This window comes from Vanacampus margaritifer, chromosome 12, assembly GCF_051991255.1.
Source record: "Vanacampus margaritifer isolate UIUO_Vmar chromosome 12, RoL_Vmar_1.0, whole genome shotgun sequence".
Taxonomy (NCBI): Eukaryota; Metazoa; Chordata; class Actinopteri; order Syngnathiformes; family Syngnathidae; genus Vanacampus; species Vanacampus margaritifer.
The window spans coordinates 8,461,251-8,475,887 of record NC_135443.1 but is presented as its reverse complement, the minus strand read 5'-3'; the positions used below and the strand labels follow the sequence as shown (position 1 = coordinate 8,475,887).

Here is a 14,637-nt window from a genome sequence, read left to right as displayed (position 1 = left end):
TGAAAATATGTACAACAAGGAAATTTGTTTACTGCGAACGCATAGAGCGATTCGTGCACTTTAACACTGTGTATACTATATTGTTTGTCTTATCCATTCCTCTTCCTCTGCGGGGGTGATCTGGAACGTAACCCCCGCGATGAAAGGTGGTTTATTGCACACAGTAAATTCTGTAGAGTAAATTTGACTGTTGAGTGGGACCATATAGACTCGGTTTTTAAGTAGGCTAATATTTACACTTGGAAGAGAGTAAAATAAAGAATTGAAAAAATAAAATAAAAGTCACTCAAGGTTTGAGAAACAAACTCACAACCTTCAGTGTGGGAGAGTGCCACACTACCACCTGAGCTATGTTTCCTACTTTTTGCTTATGTAACTTTTGACTGGCGACCACTGCAGGCTTGTACACAGTCGAAGTCAGCTAGGATTGGGTCAAGCTTAACCACAAACCTAATGTGGACAATCGTTATAGAAAATGGATTATAGATCAAAACATTTTTCACTACTCAATGCCTAATGAAGATATAAGTCCAAGATGCTCCTTTAATCTCAAGCACTCTAAAATAGTTCTTACACATTTCTAATGTAAGAACTGAGCATGTATATTATCGGCATTCTGCCATAAACTACAGCTCTATTGGATAGCCAGTTCACATTTTTTGTTAATCCCTTAAAAGGGAAACGCTTCTAAAAGAATGCTTTGAGAATTTTGAATCATGACTTTGATTTCAAGAAAATCTCGCATAGAGCTTTGTAAGGTTTATCCAAAAACAATTTTCACATAGAGAATAATATTGTATAGTATAGTATATTGGTATGTGTGTTGAAAATCAAAGTTAACTATGTCTATGCATGAATTTACTGGAAAGCAAGTACCCGCAATCAGCAGTAGCAGTCTCTTGTAAACTGCTTACTTAACATACGTACCGAAATCAATAACAGTTCGTTTACGAGACTTCAAGCATGCTACATGTAACGCAGGCTGATCTGTCTTTTCCTGTACAACATAGTCAATACCACGCCTGGCTGATAACAGTCGCTGCAGGAGCAAATGCAGTACTTGCAAAACTATGAAGACAAACACATTCTCACACTCCCAATCAAGCTTGTTCAGTTCTGATGAAAGAAGAAGGAAATGCAGCTGTGTGTTGTCTCCGCCCGTGTGCTCCTGCTGTGAGTTTATTGATCTGCAGGAGCCTTCAATAGCTGCTTTCCGAATGAAGAAGTCTCATTTGAAAGAGAGAAAAACCTTAGACAGTGTAAAAGAAACTCTGGGTCCTCTTTAGATAAAGACAGAGTCGTGTGCAATTCCATATGAAAACGATACATGTGATCATTCAACCATTATACGAAGCAGTAGAACCAGGTACAATACATATATATATATATATATATATATAAACAAAATTATTTCAGTTTCCATGCCAATTGTGTCATAAGCTAGCTAAACAACACTACATGTCCGCGGTGACGAGCATGACGTCACCCTACATCCCCCCACCCCCCCAACCCATAAGAATATGCGGAGTGTTCCGAACACTCCACACTGAAGGGAAGATACAAGCTGATAGGCGCAGTCACATTTTAAAAGTCAGGGCTCTTTATACTCATCTAGGCATTGGTGGTGCATGCATGATACGATACGATACGATATACTTTTATTTTCCCCGTGGGGAACTTTTTCCTGGACTCTGTCCAGCTGCAGTTTACAGTAAAGAGAAACAACAGAATAGAAAGAGATCAAATTAAAATTAAATAAATAAGAAATGCAGCAATAAGAAGAAGACTTCACAGAAGTATGATGTAGAAAACTATTTAACATGAACATTTTAAACTCCAAAATGCACCTTTAAAGAACAAAATTCTGAACATAACATAAATTATAAACACAGAAGACAAAAAAATATTATGCATTTTCAGTTGATAATCAGCGACCAACTGGTTTTCATTTTTAGATTATTTTTTTTTAAACTTCAATTTAAACTGCGCTTAGAAGCACACTATTTTCCTCTCAAGAAAACCTCTCCATAAATTATTTTCTATGAGACATCATTAGCGATTTGCGGACTAAATTAGCAAATTTGAGTAAACCTGGTTTGTAAAAAAGTGACCATCACAGCAACTGTCAGGCTGTTAGTTACGCCTTTCAAAAAAAATCAAACGGCAGTTGCACTTGAAGAGCGGCGCTAGCTGCTTTAGCATTAGCGATGCTAACCGTATTATTTTAATTTTTTTTCCCGCTGGTGTCGGGCAGAATCCTCATACGTCCAAAATTTCAGCGCTTCTACCGTTAATGCCGGGAAGCGCACCAGCGCTCTTCTCCCTTTAATGGGTTAAACCTCTAAGCAGTGACATGCTTCTGTAAAAGTGCAACGTGCCACAAAACATAACTTATTGTGTGACAAACGTGTGTTGGGGCTGATGTTGACATTCTCTTTAAAAGGCGGACAAACCAGTGTCCGGCTTAGGGTTGTGGTAGGACGCAGGAGACATGACTAAAAAGTAGGACTGTCCGGCCTAAATTCGGATGTCTGACCACCCTAGATGGAAAGTAACGTCATGTTGATCCCCGCGGATATCTACTGTTAGCGTACGACAAGATTGGGATGGAAACTGAAAAAAATAACAGTTGCAGTTACGTTTTAGGCCAGAGGGTGGCAGTCATGAGTAAAAAAGTGACAAACTCCACAAGGCTCTTTTAAAAGACAGATCAGTAAATGCAAGGTATTTGTGATCAAATACTATAATGATGTTTTTCAAGATTTAGTATTATTTGTTTTTGTCACATTCACTCTATGGAATTACTGTTAACACTTATTGGTCCAGTTGTCTAGTTGTTATTTTATAATGTATCACTTTTCAAGATATTGTCATCTTACAATTTTACTATTGACTGCATGATGATGATGATAATAATAATAATAATGATGATATGAATCATTTTTTCTGGTTCTCGTCTCAAAGCCCACATTACTGCAACAATATCAGCATTTCATGTTTCAATCAGGAATATGAATTGTATTGTCACTTCAAATGAATCTCATGCAAATGTAATGGCCACTAATGAGATGTTGTTTTGCCATTTTGGACATGCGAAGGGTGTACACTAATGTGTGTGTGTTGTATGTGTTTGCGCTCTCCAAATTGTAAACGATTTGAAGCCATATTTTTCTGCACTAGGGAGCAAGCACTGACCAGGATTTTGATTAGACCCTAATGGCCTTCAGGCCTCAGGCTAAATCGATGTGGAAAAAAAACAACAACAAACAAACAAAGCCAAAACCTAAACCAAACATTATTTTGTCCTTTATGGTGCTCAGCAAGTGAAAATTGGAGCCATTTAGCTGTTAAAATATAATTTTCACATGAGCACAACAAAGAACCCACATCTGCATTTGCATTATAATGCTGATCGTTGAGCCCAATTCGAACCTTTTATAATACATAAAAGTAATGCTTACATTGTACATTATTATTATAACTTTATATCATTATGCCTTATAATACAGTTGTAAATACAAAAAAAAAAGAAGTCATTTTAAGGCCAACAGGATCAAGTAATGAAATTCACCAATACTGAAATTTTTTAGCTTTTATTGCAAAAGATACTATTTTTTCCCGCCCTAAGAGGTACATCATTAGTGGTTGTCTCTCAGAAGTAAGATGTTCTTTGAAATGCATTATCTGTGGTTGGAAAACTTAACCAGATATGCTATCTTGGTACTTGAGATACACTTCCAGCACCCTTATTAACATAATCTTTTATTGGTCCCAAGGGATTTGAGCAGAGCTGTAAATCAGGCAGCAAACAGCAGCAACGCTCATTTTGTCTTTAGACTAATTTTAACCATGTGTCATAGCTTGCGTTCTAATTATTCCTGAGGGGTCTGAGAAGTACATGATTCACATATTGTTCAGCACAAAGCCTGTTAGTCCATCACAATGTGACGAGATCACACATCTTTAAATAGAAACATGTTATCTGATTAGGTTAAAACACACACACACACACACACACACACACATGTAGATGCTAGTGATGTATTAATATTCATGTTGTTTTATTATTTAATTAGTGTTAATGAAACATACAATCGCAGTGACCTTGGCAGTACAAGGATTCATACTGCATTGTTGAAATCATAAATACAGCATGGTCATTGATTTTTAAAGTCTAGTAAAGGCAGATGAGATTGCTGTAAAATGTTTATTATACAGTATGGAATGTGATGACCAAAATAAATATTTGCAGCACTATTAATAAAAATGCTTAATATCTATGTTAGTTTGGGGGTCATTGCATGTTAATTCACACAACCTCCCCAGTGGCACCTCTTCAATTTGTCGGATTTTTATTCCATTAGTGCCTTATGATGTTAAAATAAAGAACCCAAAGTTTGAACGGTTTTCACGGCTCACGTGGCACGCCCACTTTTGGCATCCCAGAATTGCACACTAAATTTTGGATCAGAGATGATCATAATGAGTTTTTTAACCCATCAACAGTCATCTTTCATCAACATTTTGAGCCAATAAAAACTTTGATAATCCAACTTCTTCAGCATGAAATAAGCCTTTGCATATGGTACTATTTTTCTGAAAATCCTATAACATTGAAAAAAGTGCTTCGTTGGACTAAACTAAAAAAAAAAGAAGTTTTTCTCGTTATATTCACGACTTTGTTGAAAGCATCATTTTCAATTTAATATAAAACAAATACATTTCTTTTTTCCCAAGGAGTACCTGGAGAATACCCACGCAGGGACCCATAGAACATGGAAGCGCCACATAGGAAGGCTGGAAGCTAGATTTGAACCCTGGACTGCTGAATTAGAAGGCGGGCATTCTGACCAGTGGGCCACCAAGCCGGGTAAGTTTGTAGTTAAGGCAAAAACATATTTGCATTCAAATAACAAAATGCCAGTAAAAAGGAAAACTGTCCCTAAAAAGACCTTGTTTGTTGTGAGTATTTTACAAACTTGTGAAACCTTTTGCTAAATTACATGACTCTGCACCTTTTTTGGAGATAAAACAAAGGTTTTTCATTTAGCTCCCCTTTGTGTGTAAAATTTGATATGTATGAGAATTTAAGACAGGAGAAAATATCGAGAAAGAAAACTTTCATATATTTTCACAGTTCTATCTTTTTTAAATAAAAATAAAAACTAGGCGTGCGCCTAAAAATCAATTCTCATAAGAATTGCGATTTTCATTTAGTACGATTCAGAATCGATTTTAAATGTCCCAAAATCGATTTTATTTAAGTCATTTTATAATGTCTTGCCTTTGTCTGTGTGTGCCTTTATTGGGAGCGCTGTTCATGTTGTACCTGGTTTGGCCACTGAGGGGCAGTGTGGTTCCACGTGGTCTAATACACTGTTAAGTTGTAGCCACATTAGAGAGTAGAAGGAAAAAGCCACGATCAAGTTATTCCAATAAAAGTTTTTTTTTTTTTTTTGCGTGGATACGTTCTTTTGAGTGATAAAAGTGCCGCGAGTAGCGCGCTAATTAGCATTAGCGAGTCAGACTGGAGTAGATCATTACAATTCCTTGCACATCTATAGATTGATGCAAAAATCATTGTCAATCAAATCATTTTTAATCAAAAATCGATTCCGAATCGAATTGCAGACCCAAAAATCGGAATCGAATCGAATCGTGAGACATTCAAAGATTCCCACCCCTACTAAAAACTTTTTATAGACAGTTTTCATATAAATCTGGCAGTTTGTTATTTGAGGGCAAAAGCCACTGTATGTATTTCATTCCTTTTGGACAGTGCTACTCATGGTTCACAAATATACATTGTTAAATGTTGTGTGTGTAGATTTTATTGTTTTGATATTTTGAAGCATTTACTCATAATTTCCATGTCTGCGTAATAAAGGGCTGTGAATAGAAAATAATATAACTATGTTTAAAAATCCAGATGAAGCGCAGATGATTTTCATAGGACAATGATGAATATTAAGTTCAAATTTGCATCCTTCACCAACAAAATGTCACTGTATTTCATTCCTCAACTCATGGTTCACAAATATGTAATTATTAACATCCAAATGGCACAACAAAGAAATACTTCTCACTTTGTTTTTCTTTTGTATCATATCAAGTCCCGCCCCTAATTCATTCACACCTCAATAAATAATGTGGTGTGGGAAACATAACGGCACCTTTTCATCCTATTTGTGTGTGTATATGTTTCTGTGTGTGTGCTCCGGAGACAATCAAACTCCTCCCAGGTACTACAGGGCCATTATCCAACTATGGTTTGCTTGAGAATACTTTTACACTTTGATGTTTCTCTTCAAACATTGATAAATCATATCTATTCAACGCCTATTGTTACAGAGACTGTTAATTATCCAGGTGATTAAATTTGCATCCAAATAGTGACTTTCCAAAGACTGGCTCCGGATTCTGATGTGGGCCGGAAGACTTCCAGTTTAATCCAAATTGGATTATCATGTCAGATGATGGGTTCTGCCGAAATGAAAAAATATAATTAAAAAGAGCGGGTGCCGTAAAGTATAAGCATGTTATAAATGGACTTTTTGATTGTTGAATAATTTAGTCTGAATATCTATCTATTTTGCACAGTATTCATTTCTTAATTTCTTTCACTGGATTAATCAAGCAAATTAATCCATGTATTGTGAAAAATATTGTTGCGTGGACAAAATACCAAAAAAATGAGGACTATACTGTCCACAGTTAGTGAAAATAAATGTTTTATCTAAGTTTCATTGATGAATACACTGTTGACTCTGCTGACTTAATGAATATCTGGACACCTGATAAATGATTTAATTTGGTTATCCACCAGGAAGCTATGAGGCTCTTTAGCTCCTAAATGTTCTCGTGGTGAGTGAATTACTTTGTCAAGGTGGTGTTTGACATGGCTGAGGGGTGAACAGCTAAATGGACTTTATGAATATGTAATCAGATTTATATGAATACAATTATTCAGAAAAATAACAGTACGTGTGTGAAATACAGTCGAGATGTTGGGAACTTTCCCACTGGTGGCCCTGGGGCCAGGCTTGGAGGAGGGGCTCAATGGCAGTGTGGGAGGGGCCGAAGGTGTAGCGTGAAGTGGGCGGCGGCCAGAGACACGGTTGTCAAGTAAGTCCATGGCTGCAGATGCTGGCTTTAAGTTGCCGAATGTCACCTCTGTGGCAGGGAACGAGCCCGAGCTGGTGTGTGAGGTTCGGGTTCGCCTACACACACAGCTTGGGATCTGTTACCAGTCATCCTGAGGGGGGTTGGACTCTCTTGTGCTTTGGAGTTGGTTACAGGCACTACCATACTCATTGTGCCACCCTGATCTCTCTTCCTTAGCTTTCAATACGTGTCCAAACAGGAAGTAATTGCGCTACCCAAACAGGAAGTAATTGCGCTACCCAAACTGGAAGTAATTGTTTACAAACTATTCTTGTACTAAATACTTCACCCAGATAGAGATTTCATTCATGAATAATTCCAGGTTAGATGGGAAATCTCTCTAAACCTCTTGAGATTAAATGTGACTCCAGGGTAAATAAATATGGTGGACCAGTGGGTATTCGTGGTCCAGGCTCCCGGTAAAGTGTACACATTCAGCCAATTATTAAGCACTTAACCAAGCTTAACTGTACCCTGCCAACACCCCCCATTTGGGTCTGTTTTGTGGAAAACACTACTTCACCTTTATATTTTTATGCAGGATCGTGAGTGGTCGGCGGCAACAATAAATACACAGAGACTGATATGCTTTGCTAGAATAACTGTGCCTTTTATTCCCCGCAAACAGCAATCAACATTTTTATACTGTGCTAGAATAATCGTACGTTTTATTCCGCGCAAACAGTAATCGACACCTGTGCTTTGCTAGAATGATTGTACCTTTTATTCCCCGCAAACAGCAATATTCACAACTTGCTATGCTAGAATAGTGGTGTCTTTTATTACCCGCAAACAGCAATCAATACACTACAACGTTAAGCAGCATAATATGATCATCATCAGCGCTTACCTTGACACTTGACCGGAGAGCCCACGGTCCGGGTAGAACGAGCTGCAAAACGGTTGGGCAATCGTACATGTTCCACAGCTGACTCTGTCCGGACCGTGTGCCGCTCCGTCTTTTATTCGTTAGCGTGAGAAACCGGGCTAGCCAAGCCCTTTCTCAGACACTTTCGAAAACATGTTTTGCAAAGCAGGGAAAACTGTAGTAAAAACAAGGAAGAGTTCCCAGGCTGATCCCGCCCTTTATTTACAAATTGTTGGGCACCTGGATTCGTACAACAGTTCAGGACAACAACATATCCTTATATAAGAGGTTACATGAGGACATATCAAACCATGTTTTTTTTCCCTTCATGGTCCCATACTGTAAAAAGAAAAACTTTAACATAGTTAATAGCCGTCCTCGTCTGCCGCCGCTGTATCCTGGCAATCCACACCCACCATTCACCTTTCTTGAAAGACAGAAAGTTGGTCTGGAAAGGCTGCCATTGACTGTGATTAGGCCCAGCTCGAAATTTGTTTATTTGCTGTGACGCATTCTTCTTCTGTGCTGGAACGAAGTCCATCCTCCTCCTCATTACTTTGAAAATCAAGTTTTTTTTTCAAGTACCACCCACCCCCAATTAACAATAGAGTACCCTATAAAATTCTTTATCTGTGCTGCTATTTTGCCTTAAAAAAAAAAAAAGTAAATTAAAACAGCTATTTCTTCTCCTATATAGAATATTTGGTAAATTAAGAAACATGAACCATGATAAGTTAAAAAAATTAAAAATTCTCCTTTTAATTCTTCTTAGCAAGTCAGTGTCCCATCACCGGTGAGCTATTTTTAGAACAGATCCTAGTTACTCATCCAGATGTGTGTGTCTCATTACTAGTTCCCCTTCCCCACCCCTCTGTGCACATATACTCGCAGGAGAAGTAGAAAAACAAGTTCATTGATGGCAATTAACTTCAAAGAGGCCGCTCGTTTAAGCAACTTCGACAAAGAGCTCGTTAAAATGTAGGGTTAGGGTTATTTAAGTAGTTTTTTTTAATGACCTCTACTTCACTGAAGTGCACTTATCGCGGGTGGGCGAATGTATAACCCGCGAAAAGTAAGGGAATACTGTAAATGGGGAATTAAAACAAGGTCAGTTTGCTCCTGGTAGCCCAGTCATTCAAATGAATGGGGATTTCGGACCCCTGGTAGCCCACCCATAGGAATGAATGGTGGATTCGGACCCCTGGTAGCCCACCCATAGGAATGAATGGTGGATTCGGACCCCTGGTAGCCCGGCCATTAAATGAACGTGGATTTCCGACCCCTGGGTAGCCCGCCCCATAGGAATTAATTGGGAATTCGGACCCCTGGTGGTAACCCGACCATTAAAATGTATTGAGAATTCAAACGATGAAGTCCGATTAAGTCCGTCTCCCCCTGGTAGCCTAGCCATTCAAATGCACGCAGACGCACGTTTGTTTTACTATCTTTGTGGGGCCACCTCATTGACAGATTGCATTTACTAGCCCCTTCCCCTAACCCCAACCGTCAAAAATGAGTGCCTACCCCTATTCCTTACCCTAACCTCAACCATAACCCAATTCAAACCTAAACTCTAAAACCAAGTCTTGACCCTCAAAAAGAGGTCAAAACAACTCTGTGAAATCCCAAAATGTTGGCCCCACTATGTAACAAAAACAAGACCTCCGCCCCCGCCCCCCCCCACACACACACACACAGATACTGTATGCCAAGCGTAGAAAGGACCATAGACGATGGCATGTAGCTTACCACATCGTTATGGTCGGCCCCACACACAATTTGTCCATTTAAACCCAACAAAGAAACTACACATCTTTTATATGTTTTTGTAAAGAAAATCGGAAGTCTTAACATATGAGAACAGCACCCTAAATGGAAAAGTGATGGTTTAGACCAGTGTCAATTTCGGTTTGTAAAGGTTTTAATGGTTCCAATAAACAGTAAGAAAAACTGAGTTCTGCTTGGTTTAGCTTCCATCATAAACACACACGTATGCACACACATCACTTTGTCACTTTGATGCCAACAACAGATATGTCCGTGTTTTTTTTCTCCCCCCCCCCACCCCCCCAGCTCATCGGTAGCACGGTGGGAATGCATTATTCAAATAGATCTTTGTTACTTCTCCAAGATGATTGTGGCACAATCAGCCATGAAATAAGTTTGCTCTTTTAAAAGTGTTATTCTCCCTCCAGGTCTCTCAGGTGTAGCTTTGTATTCAGGTCGCCTTGCCTGCGCCAAAAATCAATCTCAATCAAAGGTGGCGAGGAGTTTATCATAAATTATCATGAAAAGGGTTCCCACTCAGTAGATGCTTAATTACAATCTCATTTGAATAAGTTTGCATATTAATGAATTTGGAATGAAAATGGTTTTCAGGGTTTGTGATGGAGGGCTGAGGGGTAACCCACAGCGATAATGACCACCCTTTAAAATGTACCTGTATTTCACAAACACACACACACAAGTGCACGAATGAACACACACACGGCAGAGCGCCACTAAGGTGGAAAGAGGAGATATTCTTTTGCTTTTTATGATAGTTTTGGCCTCTCATCATTTTAACTGCCCTCCCACAGTTGTTACATCTTATGACCGCGCTAAAAAAATTGTAGACACATGCTCACATCTGGAAATAACGCTTGTATACACACACACACACACACACACGCACACACACACACACACACAGGCTATATGACGTTAATGCGGGCACACGCACTCAGGGGCATTTTAATATGATTAATGGCGGAGTGTCTCTGACATTAATAAACTATAACCAAATTAAAGACTTCATTAGTCTCAACTTGGGCTCAATGTTTGGTCACACGGTGAATCAGCGCCGTGTGATATTTGCCTCACGTGACTTTTTTTTTTTTGCTTGTCCTTTTACATGCACTCAAGTTTGAATTGATGGATTTCAATGTTGAGGTTTGCAGTTACAAAGACACAGGATTTATGGCAAAATAATGGGAAAATGTGGAGCTAATTAATTACTTACGTATGTCCTCATGACATTTTTCCATACATCACCTATAAAGTTACACTCTAACTAGCCTTTTGTATTATCAAGTCTAAAATGTTGCAACAAATAGACAGACGAGTGATTTGACTCATATAAGATAGCTGAACACGTGAAACGCTTTAGGGACTTTCAAATTGTTTATGTCCTCACCAATCTCCAAAAGCATTCAAAACTAATACCGAACCCATCTTTCTTCTACAGAAACTTGCTATTTGAGCCGTTTTCGGATGCGGATACAGAGATCACACTTATCCAATATTTATACAGTTAAAAACTTTCAAATGTAATGAATTGATGGAGTTTAATCACCTTCAAATAATGTATTAAGCCCGTCAGGAAATTTTACAAAATAACATACAATTCATATTCAAAAGAAGGGAAAGTGAGTATCAATTAAGAGGAATCAAATTTTTTTCCAAACCCAAACACAGAACAAAAAAAAAGAACGATGTATTTCAATTCAAGGTGTCAGTTTGTTGTTTTTTAATGTATAAAAGCACAATTATTCATTACATTATTTTTGGGTGTTTATCGGGGCAGACATCACAAGTTTTACTTCTTTCTGTCCCCTTTTCATTTTTTTTTTTTAAGAGTGAAACAATTTTTTGGTTGAATTGAATTTTAAGATTCCTGGTACTCTTTGTGAAACAATAACTATAATTATAAGCAATGTATTGCTAATTTTAGAGCCAATAAGCCAAGTAATGGCTCGTTAACACAATATAACCGTTGATTTGACAATGGCTTTGTTTATAATCTCTAATAAAATAAGATACCAATAGATAAGATACCAATAAATAGTGTTCAGTACTTTTGTGCCTCTTGTAAAATGTTAAATGTAGCATAAATTTCCTCTATTCTGATTTTTACCTCTGCTTTTTACCGTTATATTAAAAATGTATTCTTGTCCATTTTAGTGGTGCCCAGCATGACAAATCTCTTGCTGCCAGAATTAGGAACGCAAAGAGTGTATTAAGCGGTTCTGTCAGGAAGGACTTAATGAACTGACAGCTCATGCTGGGATGATTTTGAATAGTCAGTCAGAGTTGATCCACTTCAGCCAAACCTTTCAACTGCTATGCATACAGGTACAGGGTATCCAAACTTCCCTTTACATTCTCTGATCAGATTTCCATCAGATAATGTGAGTGAACTGGATTGCGTCATGTGCGCAGACGCTGATGCTATGTTTGCATGACAGGCTCCAGCTTCGGAAAATGTGTTCCATTTCATGCGGAAGCGTCCCTTAAAACAAGATTGTAATGTGCATCTGAATATTCACTGCTGTCAGCGCCCATATAAGGAGACTTAAAGAGTTTATCCCTGCTGCTAATCTGTGATGACCCATTTATCTGCAGCACCGTAGGGAAATAACTTGACACAATGGAAATAAATCGGGTACTAGAGTCACCAGTGCTGTCTGAGAAGAAAGAGAGAGAGGGCGAGAGAGAGAGAGAGAGAGAGAGCAGGGATAGTCTTTATTTTTCATTTGACGAATTTTGAACATTAATGCTTTCAAATTTTTTATTTTATTTTTTATCATTGTTTCCATTATTTTTGCTTGCATATAAAATCTTAGTAATTTTATTCTGTGATTTTTACAACAATTGATTTTAAATTGATTTGTGAATGTCTACCAATAATGGTTACTTCTAACGAGAACATTAAAAATTGCAGTGATTAATTTCATTTTACATTTAACATTTTTTTCCACTCCTTGCTACAAAAATGTCTCCACTTCATAAGAACTGTCTATTTGACATTGTCTGTGCCTGCACTCCTAAATGAACTATGTTGAACTAATGCAATCATCGTCAACTTAAAATATAAAAATATAAAAACAAATTCTCAAATTCTATTCCCGCCTAGAATTGCAAATGTATTATAGTTAATCTAATATATTTTTGTTAGACTCATATTGCAGTAACATTTTAATTTGTTTATGCATGCTAATTAATTAGGAGGTTACAAGCACTGTGTTTTATAATAGTGTAAATGCTATGAAAATAATATAAATTAATTAAAATAGTAAGAACATTTTTGTGTGAGTCAATTAATGTGTTTCATATTATACATTTATTAGCTCAATTAGACACTAGATCATATAATATATACCATAAACATATATAATAATTTTAATGTAGAAACGGTAAGCATAATAATGTCACCTATTTTATCTCCACGGGGGTGGACACACTTGCATTGTGACAATGCAGCTGTCAATGCTTTGTCGGCAACAATTCAATATCGCCTGAGAAACGTCGAGTTTTCAAGAAATAGAGAAATAAGTGAGTTGGTGTGTGTGTGCTCATCCAGTGTGATAAAGACAATGATTCATCCTTGATGCAATAGCAGAGACTAGTGGTGAATGCTGGAAATGTACCAACCTCACTGACGTCTGTTCCACATGGCGCTTTTTCTTTCACTCTCCACATCTTTGTCTCCTTCTCGGCTTCTCTGTCGTCGTTTCCTTCAATCCTCGCATTCCTTTCTTATTCACCTTCTGGACTTGACCTTTTCATCTGTTTGCAAGGTTATTAGGGCTACAGGTATTGCAGATTACACCAAGGGAAAGTGTGTAATGAATCCACACTTTGCACTCACATGCAAAGCTTTTTATGAGCTCTTTACAAAAGCATTTATTGACTTCATATATCACCTGAAGGGCACACACACACATGAAACAGGAAAATTATATTTGTCAATTTTTTTCCACCATTGAGTATGTAAAAGGGAATGGCTGCCCTTTTCTGCACCTTGACTGCTGCTAAACTAGTAGACAAAAATATGTGATGCGTCCAATGTGACTTCCAGTAGACAAAAATATGTGATGCGTCAAATGTGACTTCTTTTTGAATCTGTTTGGTCCAAAAAAAAAAATCTGATTGCATATATTTTAGTGTTGGTGAAAAAAAAAAAAAAGAAGGACAGGAGGGCGAGTGTTCATTTGTGTGGAAGAATCTGATTTTAATACGAGCTGAGGGCCAGCAGATTAATTACAGCAAATATTACACACATAACACTGAAAATGCACACACCAAATCGGACGTAGACACTGGTGGCCCTGACTAATAAAGCAGCATGCTAATGAGAAATTGTGACCCCTTAAAAAAGAGAAATGGATCAAATCAGTCATAAAGTCACGCCAATGTGTAAGTGGAGACGTTAAGCCTCCATTAATGGCAACAAAAGGAATGCATCATGCTCCATCACCGGCGCAGGCAATGGGGAGAAATGGGAGATCACAGACAGTTTGTCATTAAGGACATCATGTGACATCCTCGCACATGCTTGCACACTTCGTCATGTTTGCGCTCATGCATACACAATGACAGAGGCGGCAACACTGGCTGATAAATACACACACGTACACACAAGGCCGTCACACAGCAATGCAGATGCAGAAGGAGAGGAGGGAGGAGAAAGGGGGGTGAGACAATAATGGAAGATTAAGAGGGGGAGAAGGAGAACAAGATGGGAGGGCTCCTCTAATAAATCAGGAAAACACGCAACTCCCGTTTGTTTGGTGATGGACTCAGGCTGAGCTTTTATGAGTGTGCGACCCTCCTGCAGAACACCA

The 14,637-nt window shown here is 38.1% G+C and overlaps 1 protein-coding gene across 5 annotated transcripts in view; it reads left to right on the top strand.

Moving 5' to 3' along the window:
• Positions 1-14,637, top strand: part of fancl (FA complementation group L) — a 113,921-nt gene that overhangs the window by 36,634 nt on the left and 62,650 nt on the right. For all 5 annotated transcript variants that reach the window (XR_013296091.1, XR_013296092.1, XR_013296094.1 and 2 more), the window contains exon 16: positions 4,738-4,870. The gene's annotated coding sequence lies outside the window, so the exon portion shown is untranslated. The remainder of the gene's footprint in view (positions 1-4,737; positions 4,871-14,637) is intronic.